We start from the raw sequence: 16321 nt of genomic DNA on the forward strand, positions 1-16321 counted from the left end.
ATCCACTCAAGTACTCCCTCAATGCAAGAATATTTTCTTCTATTAAATTGGCATTCTATGATGCACACCTTCCCGAACAACTGCCGAAGACAAAGCAGGTGAATAAGCAAATATGGTGGAGAAAGCTGATGGTGCTTGGCTATCAAAAGATATAGATAGCATCTGGGGTCTTAAAGACTTGAAGATAAACAAGCGGCCATCTAGCTCAGAAGCAACAAAGTCCACATGGAAGATGCACACCAGTCTGTGTGATCATGGAAGACGCACACCAGTCTGTGTGGTAACTTAAGGGATCAGTTATCAGGCATCAAAGAACAAAATATATCATTTTGTGCTCACCTCCATGATATGATCACTGAAGATAAATGGGTGCATAAGCAAATGTGGCGAAGAAAGCTGATGGTGCCTGACTATCAAAAGATGTAGCATCTGGGATCTTAAAGGCTTAAAAGTAAACAAGCGGTCATCTAACTCAGAAGCAGCAAAGCCCACGTGGAAGAAGCACACCAGCCTGTGAGATCACGAGGTGTTGAAGGGATCAGGTATCAGACTGCAACAGAACAAAAAATCTTATCATAGTGAATGAGGGGGGAGTGCAGAGTGGAGACCAAAAGCCCATTTGTAGGCCACTGGAGATCCCCTTGCAGAGGGGTCTCAGGGAAGACATGAGCCAGACAGGGTGTGACACAGCAACGATGGAAAATACAACTTTCCTCTAATTCCTAAATGCTTGCCCGCCCCCATATACACTACCATGATCCCAATTCTACATTGCAAGTCTGGCTAGACCAAAGGATGTACTCTGGTACAGATAGGAACTGGAAACACAGGGAGTCCAGGACAAATGATCTCTTCAGGACCAGTGGTGTGAGTGGCGATACTGGGAGGGTAGAGGGAGGGTGGGTTGGAAAGGGGGAACCGATTACAAGGATCTACATGTGACCTCCTCCCTGGGGCACAGACAACAGAAAAGTGGGTGAAGGGAGACGCTGCACAGGGCAAGACATGACAAAATAATTATTTATAAATTATCAAGCATTTATCAGGGAGGGGGGAGCGGGGAGGGAGGGGATAAATTTGAGGATCTGATGCCAAGAGCTTAAGTAGAGAGCAAATATTTTGAGAATCATGAGGGCATTGAATGAACAAATGTGCTTTACACAATTGATGTATGTATGTATGTAGGAGTTGTATGAGTCTCTAATAAAATGATTAATACATATATTAATATATATAAAAGAAAATTGAATGTTGAGGACTAATGCATTTGCAAGCATTTTATTGACAATATTCAGTAATTTAATGACTAAAGGTGAACAAATTTCTATTTAAATATAAATATAAAATATTTATAAATACATAATATTTTGATATGTAAAGCAGTTTTTATAAAGGTGTAAATTAAAAATAAATTGAATAAAAATGCCAAGTTAATATAAAAACTGACCCCAGAAATATCTACATTCCACTATTGCTCATATTCCTAATCTTTTTCCTTTTAGATGTATTTTAGATGATTCCCTCAAAATTTCCTTGGAATAAATTATGAGCTTTTATATGAAATATATTTTGTAAATTACGAATTATATCTTTAATTTGTCACATATGCAAAAAAAGTCATCCTCATTTCAGTGGCTTTAAAAAAATTATTAAATACTTATTGGCAGCTCTTATATCTCTTATCACAATCCATACATTCCTCCAGTGTGTCAAGCACATTTGCACATATGTTGACATCATCATTTTCAAAGCATTCTCTTCTCACTTGAGCCCCTGATATCAGCTCCCCATTTCTTTCCACTCTCCCTTCCTGACCTCCCTCACGAACCCTTGATACATTATAGATTATTATTTTCATATCTTACTTCATCCTCCGTAAATCTTCACCCATATTTCCGTTGTTCATCCTCCTGAGAGGGGGTTATAGGTTGATCCTTGTGGTAGATTCTCCCTTTCTCTTCCACCCTTCCCTAATCCTCCTGGTATCTTTACTTTCATTGTTGGCCCTGGGGGGTTTATCTATCCTGGATTCCCTGTGTTGCAGGCTCTTGTCTGTAGCAGTGTAAATGGTCTGGTCTAATCTGATTTGTAAGGTAGAATTGAACTCATAATAGTTGGGGGAAGGAAGCACCAAAGAACTAGAGAACTAGAGTTGTGTGTTTCATTGGTGCTGTCCTGTACTCTGACTAGCTAATTACTTCCATGTGACCCTTCTGTGTGGGGATGTCCAATTGTCTACAGATGGGCATTGGGTCTCCACTCCATGCCTCTGCCCCCCATTCACCTTGGGTAGGATTTTGTTCTTCAGGCACTCTTTACCGAGGATGATGTCTTTCTTCAGGGATCGGTCCCTCCTGATGCTCTATCCAAAGTTCATGGGATGAAATTTCACCACCCTCGCTTCTGAAGCACATTTTGGCTGTACTTCTTCCAAGACAAGTTAATTTGTTCTTGTAGTCCATGGGTTTCTTCTGTGTAGTCTAGTCAATGGTCTTTGCCAATACTGTCATTCGGATGCATTTGTTCTTACATTTTATTCACTGCCCAGCTTTGACATGTAGATGGAACAGTTGGGCCATAACTCCTTATTTCTTGACATAGCATCTTTGCTTTTTAACACTTTACACATATATTTTGCAGCTTCTTTTCCCAATACATGGCATCCTTTGGTTTCTTGAATGGTGCTTCCATAAGTCATTGATTGTGCAGCCTAATAAAATGGAATCTTTGTTAGCTACAGTATTTATGTTGCCATTGCTAGTTGTTGAGGTGAAATCCGTACTAAAGGCTGTGTAGTCTTGGGTCTTCCTCAGTAAGTTCTTCTAGTCTTCTTCATGTTCATCAAGCAAACTTGTATCATATTGTTTTTTTTCTTTCTTTAAATTTTTTCTTTTAATTAATTTATTCTTTTAAAAAAACATTTTATTAGGGGCTCATACAACTCTTATCACAATCAATAGATATACATACATCAATTGCATAAAGCACATCTGTAATTCTTTGCCCTAATCATTTTCTTTTTTTTCTCCTCTTTTTTTACATTTTATTAGGGGCTCATACAACTCTTATCACAATCCATACATATACATACATCAATTGTATAAAGCACATCTGCACATTCCCTACCCCAATCATTCTCAAAGCATTTGCTCTCCACTTAAGCCCTTTGCATCAGGTCCTGTTTTTTTTCCCCTCCCTCCCCTCTCCCCCCTCCCTCATGTGCCCTTGGTAATTTATACATTGTTATTTTGTCATATCTTGCCCTATCCGGAGTCTCCTTTCCCCCCCTTCTCTGCCGTCCATCACCCAGGGAGGAGGTCAGATGTGGATCCTTGTAATCAGTTCCCCCTTTCCAACCCACTCACCCTACACTCTCCCAGCATCGCCCCTCACACCCTTGGTCCTGAAGGTATCATCCACCCTGGATTCCCTGTGCCTCCAGCCCCCATATGTACCAGTGTACAACCTCTGCCCTATCCAGTCCTGCAAGGTAGAATTCAGATCATGGTAGTTGGAGGGAGGAAGCATCCAGGATCTGGGGGAAAGCTGTGTTCTTCATTGGTACTACATTGCACCCTGACTGACCCATCTCCTCTCCTAAACCCGTCTGTGAGGGGATCTCCAGTGGCCGACACTTGGGCCTTGGGTCTCCACTCTGCACTTCCCCCTTCATTCAATATGGTATATATATATATATATATATATATATATATATATATATATATATATATATATACACACACACATATATATATACACACACATATATATATACACACACATATATATACATATACATACATATATATATATATTTTTTGCATGATGCCTTATACCTGGTCCCTTTGGCACCTCGTGATTGCACTGGCTGGTGTTCTTCCATGTGGGCTTTTTTGCTTCTGACCTAGATGGCCGCTTGTTCACCTTCAAGCCTTTAAGACCCCAGACACTATCTCTTTTGATAGCCGGGCACCATCAGCTTCCTTCACCACATTTGCTTATGCACCCATTTGTCTTCAGCAATCCTATCATGGAGGTGTACAGCCAATGATATGATTTTTTGTTCTTTGATGCCTGATAACTGATCCCTTCGGGACCACTTGATCACACAGGCTGGTGTGTTCTTCCATGTGGACTTTGTTGCTTCTGAGCTAGATGGTCGCTTGTTTATCTTCAAGCCTTTAAGACCCCAGTCACTATCTCTTTTGATAGCCGGACACCATCAGCTTTCTTCACCATATTTACTTGTTCACCTGCTTTGGCTTTAGCAGTTGTGCCGGGAGAGTGAGCATCATAGAGTTCCAATTTAATAAAAGAAAGTATTCATGCATTGAGGGAGTGCTTGAGTAGAGGCCCAAGGTCCTTCCGCCACCTTAATACTTAACCTATAAATATAGACACATAGCTCTATTTCCCCATCCTCATATATATATTTGTATGTACATGTCTTTGTCTAGACCTCCATAAATGCCCTTTGACTCCTAGCTCTTTCCTCCATCTCCCTTGACTTTCCTCCTGCTTATATCATATTGTTAATGAGTTTCTCATCAATCCTGATTTTACTACCTTCTTCAGATAGTCTTGCTTCTTGGATTAGTTGCAAGCCCACAGATTGGCACAAACATACCTTACTTGGTTGTAAACAACACAGCAGCTCCTTGTTCTGTTTGAATGACTGCCTCCTGGTCTATACACAAGGTCTGCATGAGCACAATGAAATGGTCAGGAAGTCTCATTATTTGCAATAGTTTCCAAAATTTGTTCTGCTACCCACAGTTGAATGCCTTTACACAGTCAATAAAACATAAGTAAACATCTCTCTGGTATTCTCTGCCTCCAGCCAAGATCCATTTGACATCAGCAATGATATCCCTCGGTCCACATCCTCTTCTGAGTCTGGCTTGCATTTCTGTCAATTTCCTGTTGATACGCTGCTGAAACTCCTTTTGCATTACCTTCAGCAAAAATGTACTTTTACGTGATGTTAATGATACTCTTGGGTAACTTTTGCATTCTTTTGAGTGACCTTTCTTCAGAATGGGCACAAATATGGGCCTCTTCTGGCTGCTTCACCAGGTGGCCATCTTCTAAATTTCTTGGCACAGATGAATGAATGCCTCTGTGAAAACATCTCAGTTGGTATGTTGTCAGTTCCTTGAGCCTTGCATTTTGCGAAAACCCTCAGCGCAGCTTGGACTTCTTCCTTCAGTACCAGTGGTTCTTGGTCATGCGCTACCTTTGGAAAGGGTTGACCAGCAACCAATTATTTTTGCTACAGTGACTTGGTATGTTCCTTACATTTTCTTTTGTTGCTTCCTACATCATTCAATACGTGGCCCACAGAATCCTTCAATATTGGAATATTGTAACTAAGCTTGAATTTGTCTTCAGTTGCCTCCTACATCATTCAATATGTGGCCCACAGAATCCTCAGTATTGGAATATTGTAACTAAGCTTGAATTTGTCTTCAGTTGCCTCCTACATTAGTCAATACGTGGCCCACAGAATCCTTCAATATTGGAATATTGTAACTAAGCTTGAATTGTCTTCAGTTACTTAAGCTTGAGAAATGCCCTGCGTATTCGACTGTTTTGATTTTCTAACTCTAGGTCTCTGCACATTTCATTTTGTCTTCTCAGGCCACGTTTGAATCTTCTGTTCAGCTCTTTTAGTTTTTCTTAACTTGGCTTCAGCTACTCTACATTCAAAAGTAAGTTTCAGAGTCTCTTCTGACCTCAATTTTGTTTGTTCTTTCTGCTTTTGGTGTTTGAATGACCTTTTGCTTTCTTCATGTAGGATGTTCTTAATGTCCTCCCACTACTTTTCTGGTCCTTGATCGTTAGTGTTCAATGTGTCAATCAATTATGAAATGAACTCTAGATCCAGGTGGAATTTACATAAGGGCATACATTGGCATTAAGGACAAATTTGAAATTTCTTCAACTTTCCTATGAACAGTTGATGTTTCATTGTGGGTGACTGACCTTGTTCTGACTGATGATATTGAGCATCTCCATGGTTTCTTTTCACAGATATAATTGATTTGGTTCCTGTGGATACCATCTGGTAAGGTCAATGTCTGTGATTATGTAGAAAAATGTATTTCCAACGAATAGGTTGTTGGGCTTGTAAGACTTTATTATACTGTTTCTTGTGTCGTTATTATCACCAAGGCCATATACTCCAACTAGATCCTTCTTCCTTTCCAACTTTTACATTCCAATCACCCGTAATTTCAGTGCATCTAGATGCCATATTGGATCAATTTCAGATGGAAGAAGTTAGTAAACATCTCAAATTTCTTCCTCTTGGACTTTAATGGTTGGGGTGCACATTTGAATAATAGTAGTATTACAGTTGATGTATGGATTGTGACAAGAGCCCCCAATAAAATTGTTTATTAAAAAAGAAAAAGAAGATCTATACTCCTTGGCAGTTTTTGTTTAAAATATGTAGCAAGTTGTTTCTTCCTCTTCTGTTTTAGGTTCGTAGCTTCGGGGAACCCATCCACTATGAGTGGCCCATCTGGCTTCCTAAATACTCACGGTGGCATAGTGACTGGTAGCACGGTCGCGTACAAGCTACCACCGGTGGATTTATGTTACCTCCTATTATTATTGTCTAAAATCATTTTATTAGGGGCTCGTACAGCTCTTATTACAATCCATACATCCATCCATGTGTCAAGCACATTTTTACATTTGTTGCCATCATCATTCTCAAAACATTTTCTTTCTACTTGAGCCCTTGGTATTGACGCCTCACTTTTTTCTCTCCCTCCCCTCCCCTCCCTCTTTCATGAATCTTTGATAATTTGTAAATGATTATTATTTTTCATGGCTCACACTGACCAATGTCTCTCTTCACCCACTTTTCTCGTGTCCGTCCCCCAGGGAGAGGCTTATATGTGGATCATTCTAATCGGCTCCCCCTTTCCGCCCACCTTTCTCTTACCCTTCTGGTTTGGCTATTCTCATTCTCATTGCTGGTCCTGGGGGGTTATCTGTCCCGGATTCCCTGTGTTTCCAGCTCTTCTCTGTACCCGTGTACATGCTCTGGTCTAGCTGGATTTGGGTTCATGATAGTGGGGGGAGGAAGCATTAAAGAACTAGAGGAAAGTTGTATGTTTCATTGGTGCTATACTGTATCCTGAATGGCTCGTCTCTTCCTTTTGACTCTTCTGTGAGGGGATGTCCAATTGTCTACAGATGGGCTTCACGTCTCTACTCCGCACTCCCTCTGTTGCTTCTTATTATCACATTATAATAACATATTTTAATATAGAATTAGATTGCTTATGTATAACATTCACATACAAAGTAATGATATATAGTATGTAATCATATATGAATTGTATGATACAGATAATGAAGTGTTGTTAGGTGCTGCCCAATTGCTGTCCACTCACAGCAGCCCTGTGACAGTCAAGGGAAACCCTGGCCACCTCTCTGCCATCCTCCCCAGGGTTCTAGTTCAGCCTGTCTCTGCCGCCACCATGTCAGTCTATCTCCTTGAGGGCCTTCCTCCTTTTTGCTGACACTCCACTTTGCCAAGCATGATGTCCTTTCTAGGGACTCTTTCTTCCTGGTGACATGTTCAAAGCACACAAGAACGGAATGTTATGTAACAACATGAAACACCAGTTGCTGTAAAAATTGTTGCAATGCATGGCAACCTATGTGTATCAGGGCAGAACTATGCTCTGCAAGGTTTTCACAAGCTGACATTTTGGAAGTAGATCACTAGATCACCTCTGGTGGACCTGAGCCACCAGCCCTTTGGTGGGCAACTGGGTATGTTCACCCCTTGCAACCCCTGGGATATGAGAATAGAATGGACGATGTAATGTGATAGCTCAGCCTCACTAATCTGGTCTCAACAGTCTCCTACGTGGCGGTGCCATTCATATGTTATGCATTGACATGGTCTTTACAGGATGGTAGTAGAAAAGGAGTAGGAGGAAGATGGGAATATTCTGGAAGGAAGGGAACAGATGCAGGGGGTCAGTACGTCCCAAGAAGTGGATGTGTTTCTCACATCATTCCTTGGCTGCTGTCCCGGGTGAACTGTTCACTATTCTGCCTGTGAAAGATGCTGGCGCCCACTCTGGGTGCATGGTATGGGAGGAGGCGCCTGCAGCAGCGTGAGGAAGTAGCCAGCATTCGACGTGCTCCCAGGAAAGCCCGAGAACTCAGCAGATGAGCAGAGCTCTTTTAAAACAACAGGAAGCAGATGGGAGCAGTGCCCAGTCTAGGCCATGCACTGGGGCTGCCTGTGATTTATCCCATCACCACAGGGAAGGGTGGGTGTCGCTCCCTAGCTCCCACCTGGCTGACAAAAGCCTCATTGAGTGGGGAGCATTTTGCACACGTTTGCAAATCTGATTTATAGTAACTGTTTCACAGGGAGGTGGAAAGTTTATCCTTCTGAGGATACATTAAGCAGAGATGGAGCTTTTCCCATAAAGTCTGTGCACTATGAAGATGATGTAAACCTTTGATAGGCTGCCTATTTTCTCAATAAATCAGCTTTGATCGGAGTCCAGTGGGGTGAGTGCATCCAGACAGGCCTGGTGACTTTGCTGCCGTTTATAGCTGCACTTTCGTTTTGGGCTCTTTTTTTTTTTAAGTGAAAAATGATGGTACTTAATTGAAAATAGGAGCGCAAGTGTCCAAAATCTACTCAGTGGGTGTGTATGACTTTAGTAATGAGATGATCAGTGGACACGGCTGCTACTTCTGAAAGGTCAGGCACTGGAACACCATGGGGGCAGTTCTACCCCCCACCGGAGGGGGTCGCTGTGGGTCACAGTCATCCTGGCGCAGGCGGCTCTAGTCTAGGGCCTGGTGGCCCCTCCTGCAGGTTGCCCTTCTTTCTGTGCCTGTGCTTGCGGGGTCTCTCCATCTTCCTGGCTGCCCGCAGTCCTCCGCTGGGGCGTGTTCTAGGGCCAGATTCTGTAGCCTCAGCCCTTCCATGTATTGGGGGTGGCGCTCAGGTAGGTGAGGCCAGATTCGACGGCAATTCCCACAGCCGGGGTGTCCAATTCCCCTGCCCTCAGCCCCAAACTTAGGGACGCCTCACCAAGCTTCAGTGACAGGGACTGTATGGGAGGGCCACTGGCTTAATGAGCAGGCATCAACAGGTCTGGAGGAAAATCCAAATGACTTCCAAGAAGAAGGGTTTGGAGTTGTGTACAGTCAACCCAGTCCCCTCTTCTAAAGCCTGGTGTCAAAGTGCACCCTGGGGCGCGCACCCTGCGGGGCGCGCTCGCTGATGTGCACGTTCCTGGGCTCTGCTGCACGGATGCTTCTCCAGTTAGCGAGGGCTGCGGCCAGGCCCGGGAACTGCACGGAGGAGGTCCGCAGCTCAGGTGCTTCTGAACGCCGAGGTGTTTGATTGACAGACAGGAACCGTGAACTGACCTGTCTGCGCTGGGTTCTGAAGTGTTCTGCACAACTGCTCTGGAATTCCTAGCCATGCCTTCAACGCCTTGTTCCAAACAACCCCAAAGCCGGTTGCCGCGGGGTCAACTGTGACTGTTGTCAACCGCACATGCGCTGGAGTAAGACTGTGTGCCCGCGCGCGTCCAGTGACTGTGATCTTAGGCTCGTACGTCCTCCGAGCCTTTCCCCTCAGGCGCTTGTGGTTGACTTAGATCTCCAACCTGAGTCAGTCGCGAGCACCTTGACCAGGGACTCTCTGTAAGGGTGGGCGGCACTGCTTGGACTGGAGTCGCTTCTGCTGTGGTACAGGAGATAAGCCTTTGGGAATTTGAATGAAGAATGGTTCAGGCTAGCCTCCACCCATTGAGAGGTGTCGGGTCGCCAGCCTGGTTGGCACCGTTGCTAACCCTGTTTTTGCAGTTCTGGTGGGAGGCAGGCTCTGTTGGTTATATGACTTGGTGTTTAGACCACTTGATGTGGGGGAGGCATGGGACAGAGGTTAGCTCAGGGTATGAACATCTTCTAAGACAGTGGTACTCGACCTTCTTAATGCTGCCACCCTTTCATACAGTCCCTCATGTTGTGGTGACCCCCCCCCCAACTATAAAATTATGTTCGTTGCTACTTCATCACTGTCATTTTGCTACTGTGATGAATCGGGCAACCCCTGTAAGAGGGTCGTTCGAACCCTAAAGGGGTCGTGACCCACAGGTTGAGACCCACTGTTCTAAGACATCTGCTCCTTCAAGTGTGGGGACAAGTCTTACTTCTGGTCTACCCATTGAGTAGCCTCCCCCCTCTTCTTTTCCCTCTATGCTTTTTGTGTCTTGTGAGCTCTAACCCCCTTTGTGCCGTGTAGCCCCTCTGTAACAGGTGATGCACACGTCTTCCACTCCAGCTCTGATTCCTCCTTGACCGTCCAGCCCACGTTGCTAGGTGCCTGCTAGACCCCTCACCTGGAAATGGATACGGGTACTTTCAACTCAGCAACTAATCAACATGGGTTACATCCCATTTATGTTATGCCTTAGAGACTTCAAAGCATCTTTCTATCATTAAAGTGGGTTATTTATTATTTTTATTGTCTTATGGTTGTGAAAATATGCTCATTAAAACATTGACCAGTTCTTCCATCTATATTCCCATGACAGTGATTACAGTTAGTCCAATCTTGTTGTAAAATATTCCATTACCATGAGCATCAACTCAGTTCTCCCCAAAGGAAAAAAAACTCTGCCTCCTTCCTTCTTTCTCCCGCCTCTGGTTCCCATGAATAATATTTGGTTTCTGTATAGTTGCTTCTGGAAAAAAATGAGGCTTTCTGTTCCTATAAAGATTTACGGTCTCAAAAACCCACAGGGGGCAATTCTACTCTGCCTGTAGGATCGCATGAGTCAGAATCGACTGGAGCAGCAGTGAGATTGGCTTTGGAATATATTTACATGTCTCGTGTGGGTGAGGACACGCAGTCCTTGTTCTTTTGAGACTGGCTGCTTTTGCTCAGTGTAATCTCTTCAAGATTCATCTATGTATGTTGTGGCACACATGAGGACTTTATTTGGCCTTCTGGTTGGGACGCATTATGTGTATGTGTCACATGTACGCATTCGTATGTTGATGGACATTGAGCTGGTCTCTACCGTTGGTTATTATGGAAGTGCTGTAAGGAATATTGGCATAGAGATGTGTTAGTTTTACTTCACTTCTTTGGATATAGGCGTAGGATTGGGACTTCTGGGTCGTCTGGTAGTTCTGTTTCAAGTACCTTGTATGTCTCCAGAGCTTAGGGCATGGGGTCACAAAGAGAGTCCACACCTGCCTACCATGCCTGGGACTATGCTTTCGGCAACATCCTGCCACTTTTAGCACCTCTTCTCTTTGGAACAAGACAGCTGGAGTATTGGGTAAGCAGGAGACTGTGAAACCAGACTGCCTGTAATGTATGCTGGGCTTGGAAAAACTTGGAAACCTTCAATCCCTCTGAGCTGCAATTTTTTTTTGACAAGAAAGTGAGGATAATGGTACCCACTGCCTAGGGTTAGATGACGATCAGAAGAAATGATTCATGGGAGGTCTTAGAAAATAGCTGTTAGCTATCTTAGTGATCATCACTGACAAATGTGTAATACTCCTCTTTCCCCCTTGGTGACAGCCCCTTCTGCCGGTTACCAGGCTTAAAACGGTCAGCCTATCTTTAACATTTTCCTCTCCCCCTACACATTTGTGGCCAATTCACAGCGCCCCTTCTTTCTGGCACGAAGTGGGCCCCTGCTATCTTTCTTTTGTATGTTACAGGAGAGTCTCTAACTCGTCTCCTGCTGTTTCCTTTCCTTCCCCACCCCTTGGGCTCCAGCTGCTGCACAGCATCCAGTCATTCTCTCAAGCACATGCCCTCCCGTGATCAGACACCTTGACTAATTTAAGGAATAGGAACATTTTTAATACTCTCGATTCCAGTGTTTCCTTCGTAAGTGTGTCCTCTTTTTGTGTCTTGAAGGAGCCTTTCAGGGGCACAAATAATTGCTAGGTTTCTCATGGAAAGGTTGTTGCCTCAAACCCACCTTACTGCCATGGCGTCAAGGCCAACTCATAGGGCCCTCTCGGACAGGTAGATCGCTCCTGTGCGCTTCCAGGACACTAACTCTTCATGGGCCTGGACATCTTTCTCCCTCTGAGGGGCCTGGCTTTCCATTTGTGGATCGTAACCCAATGAATAACCACCGTGCCACCAGGCCCCTGTAGGAGTCCAACTCAACAGTTAAGGCCTTGGCTGCTGACTGGAAGGTCAGTGGGAGAAGAGGCCTGAGGATAGGATCCTGTAAAATTACAGCTTAGGAAACCCAGGGGGGCCCTTCTACTCTGTCAGAGAGGGCAACTTCGCGTTGGCATTGACTTGACAGCACACAACAATGCCACGTCGGAGGTAAGGTAACCCTGGCCATCTGCCTCTGGATTCCTGGGCCATGAAAGCCTGTGGAAGAGTCTTACCTTACTCTGCAAGTCAGGCCTCTCCAGGAGCGGCAGGCTACCTGTCAGCGGCTGGCACTGGCACTGGCGATGTGCTCTCCCGAGAAATAGCTGAGAGTAGTGTTTTCGATCATTCATCTGTAATTTTATCACCGTTGTGTTATTTCATTTGCACACTTTGTGAGTTTGGTCATCTTTTCATTCACCTACATGTATATTTTGTGATTTGGGGGGCTGGGGAGCCCGTTTCTATAAAATCCTTCAACATGGGACACTGGATATCCCCGATAGATAGATGCTGCTGGCATCTAGCAGTAGCATGAACTTAGACAAACACAATATGTAATGCTCATTGGTATTCTTCGAAGCAAGAATAGAGTAAGCCGGAGAATGATGGAGGAGAGGGATATATATACATATATATATATATATATATATTTGCAGAAGGCTAGGGAAGACTGTTTTGAGGAGATGATGTTTGAGCAGAGACCTAAGGAAGTGAGAGAACAACTTGTAGGCTCAGCTAGAGGAAATGCTCCCCAGAGAGAGAAGAAAGCACGCCTAGCAGTTTGCTCAGCATGTTCAAGACTAGCACAGGGCTGGTGTGGAGAACGAGTGGCGCTGTAGGATATAGCACGCCAGAGCTGTGCGGGGTCACATTCAAGATGCTTGGCAGTCAGAGATGTTATGTTGTTAAAGGCTGTCAAGCAGATTACCAATTGTTGTGACTCTGTGTATGAGGGGGCCCCCTACAGACCACATAACGAATCTCCGCCCCGTCCTTTGCCACCCTCACAGGTGATGCTGTGCTTGAACCCACGGCTATGGACACTGCGTGCCTCCTTCTCCTGAGAGTCTCCCTCTTTCTGACCGACCCTTTGTTTTTCCAAGCATTCTACCCTTCTCCAGGGACTGGACCTTCCTGAAAGCATGTCCAAAGTATATGAGATGAATCTCACTTTGCTTCTCAGGATCATTCTGGCTGTACTTCTTCCAGGACAGATGCTTGGGTTCTTCTCACAGCCCACAATGGATTCTCTATTCTTCCATGTACCGTAACTCAAGTGCATCCGTTCTTCTCCCGGCGTCCTTACTCAGGCAGTGTCCAGCTTTCTCCCGCATGTGAGGTCTTTGGAAGTGCCATGCCTTGCATCGGATGCACTTCTGTCTTCAACGTGCTTTTGAATATTTTTAACAGGTTTTTGGTAGCAGGTTTTACACAATGCCATATGTCATTCCATATTTTGACACCGTTTCCATGGATATTGATTGTAGATCCGGGTAACATAAAGTTCTTGACAACATTGGCATTTTGTCAATATTCATAGGCAAAGACATTCTATTCTACATGAGAAGGGGCAGTGGGGGGCTTTAAGCAGAAGAGTGACGTTACATGGTTGACGTCTTGCTTTTATTTAACGAGCTTACTTGAAGTAGAATTTCCATTTGATGAAGTTTTAAAAGGCCCGTGTTGGCTGTTGTCTGGAGTGGGGCTCGAGTTAGGCGAACACTGTCATTGACCAGGATGGTGGGAGTGGATCTGGTGAGATATGGTCAGATTGGGGGTTTATTTTGATGGTAGAAGAGACTGAATGTGCTGGTGGATTTGACCTGGGGTGTGGGAGAGTCAAGGATAACCCTGACGTTTATTGTGAACAAGCCATTGGGTGAGTGGTGCTGCTGCCTAGTCAGCTGGATGTCTGCAGAAGAAATATGTGGCAACGGGTAGGGCTCAATCAGGCGTTTGCTTTGGGAATGTTCAGTGGGAGATGCTTATTATGCATGAGGTAGGAGATCCATGTGAGTCTGGATCTAAGATACGAGAGTGAATACTAGTATCCACTTTGAAAGATACTAGAGTGGTGTGTTAGTCTGGGTAGACTAGAGAAACAAATCCATGAATACACATACGTGAATAAGAAAGAGACTTATATACAAGAGAAATTGAACATTGAGAAAATATCCCAGCCCAGTCCAGATCAAGTCCATAAGTCCGATATTAGCCCATATGTCCGATATCAATCCATAAACATATGCAATGAAGTCAAATGCAGGACGACCACAAGCCAGTGGATAGAAAGTCTTTGGGTCCAGTGGCGTAAGCATCTCAGTGCTGGCAGGGGTCTCTCTGTGGCTTTGCCAACTACCGAGGTCTGGTTGCGTACATATGGCTTGTTTTCTGCAATACCTCCCAGGAAGTGAGCAGAGAGAGAAGTGTCAACTGTCTCCAAGGAGGGAGTCCCAGATTTCCCAGAATTCTCAGGAGAAGGCCATGCCCACAGAAGTCTCATTGGCAATATTCAGATTGACAGCCTAGACTCCATCCCTACACTCTTAATCTTTAAATTGACACCCTATTAGGTGACTAACACAAGTGGATATGTAAACTGGGGAATCATGAGCCCAAAGACTGTACTGAAAGGTGGGTGACAAGATGAGATGCCTAGAACTGAGATGCAGAAGGATTTCTCTGAACCAGTTGTCTGGATTAAGTAGCTGCACAGCAAATAATACAAACAGTCCCCAGGTTACAATCAAGATTGCTCCTAAGTGTATCTTTAAGTCAATTTTGTAGGTAAGTTCAAACAGGCGCTTATGGTTCTCATTTAGCTTTACTTTAGTGTTTGATGCCTTTTCAATGATATAATAGGTATTTGCAGCAGGTGAGGGTGATGGTGAGGAAGTCTTTGGGCGTAGGCGTTGGTCCAGTCGTTTCAAAGTGGGGGTGAATTTACATTGCATTAAAGGGTGAGTGCTTGTAATTTGGATGTTTGTAACCTGGAGACTGCCCATTTCTAGGTGCAGATCAAATTAAATAAGCAATGGTCCCAGAGCAGGACCTTGTTACATTAACAGACGCATTCCACTTCTCCTCATCTGTAGACCAAGATTGTGAGCTGACAGCCATCTTATAGCAGAGAGAGTGTGTTCTCAAAGGCGATGTCTCTCCACTTTGTTGAGTCATGGGACTCTTGAAACTTGTGTTGGACACTAGGAATATTCTACCAGAAAAAGCACGCACAGTTTTCTATGCTTTATATAGGCTCTTCGGTTTGAGCCATGAGCCTCTCCAACATGTAGGGAGAATAGAAGGAATCCACAGAGGAACCTGAGTGGAAGAACCAGGGCCGAGGCGAAGAAGCAAGGTCCTGTCGGTCCGTTAAGATAAGACCTGAGACCCAACCATTGGGTTTGGCCACATGGATGCCGTTGGTGCCGTTGGGAAGGTGCTCTGCTGGACTGGGCAAATGTTGCACTTGAACGGGTTCAAGCAAGAACCTGAAGAGAGGAAACAGGGGCAGCAAATGCAGAAACTTCTCACGGACTTTGGATTGCGGGTTATCGCTTTTCTCAACCAATTACGCAAATTGCATTCTAATGATGGGAAGTGCCAACTATGTCGTATTTGCTCTGCAGATGGTTAAAAAATGTGTTTTTGCTATGTAGTTTTCATTGTGTTCTTCTATACTCCTATGAGAGAAATAATTTGGCTTGCTTGCCCTCTGTGTCTATGTGCCCTCTGTGTCTACAGTATTTTCTGCAACTTGGTTAGTAGAAATTAAAGAAATGTAATTTTGAAACACCATTAAAAAGGTATTTAGTAGCCACAGAAGACGCAGAGAATTGCTCGCAGCATCAAATCCAAGTTCTTTCATCGTGAGGTTGAGTTCGATGTGCAATGACTCAGCAAACCCTGCAGCAGGCGCTTTTCATTCTTATTTCCCTGCTAGTCCCTCCGGGGCTGGCATCCAAGGTGCTAGACAACTAGGTGGGCACAGACCAACTAGAGCAGGTGGTGGTTGGAAACTGATGGTCCCTCGTCAAGGTGTGTATAACCCTCCCTCCCAGTATCTGCTTACCAGTGAACTTGATTTCTTGCTCCAAGCTTTTCTGACTACCTGGTGTTTCA

General features: G+C 44.4%; 1 protein-coding gene across 4 annotated transcripts in view; it reads left to right on the top strand.

The window, feature by feature from the left end:
• The window catches only part of ERG (ETS transcription factor ERG), a 346902-nt gene that overhangs the window by 117735 nt on the left and 212846 nt on the right, over positions 1-16321 (top strand). Inside the window, exons 4-5 of one of the 4 annotated variants that reach the window (XM_075542292.1) lie at positions 5641-5711; positions 6034-6067. The exons of the other annotated variants lie outside the window; for them this stretch is intronic. The gene's annotated coding sequence lies outside the window, so the exon portion shown is untranslated. The remainder of the gene's footprint in view (positions 1-5640; positions 5712-6033; positions 6068-16321) is intronic. 4 annotated transcript variants of the gene reach the window in all.

This window comes from Tenrec ecaudatus, chromosome 2, assembly GCF_050624435.1.
Source record: "Tenrec ecaudatus isolate mTenEca1 chromosome 2, mTenEca1.hap1, whole genome shotgun sequence".
NCBI classification, from domain to species: domain Eukaryota; kingdom Metazoa; phylum Chordata; class Mammalia; order Afrosoricida; family Tenrecidae; genus Tenrec; species Tenrec ecaudatus.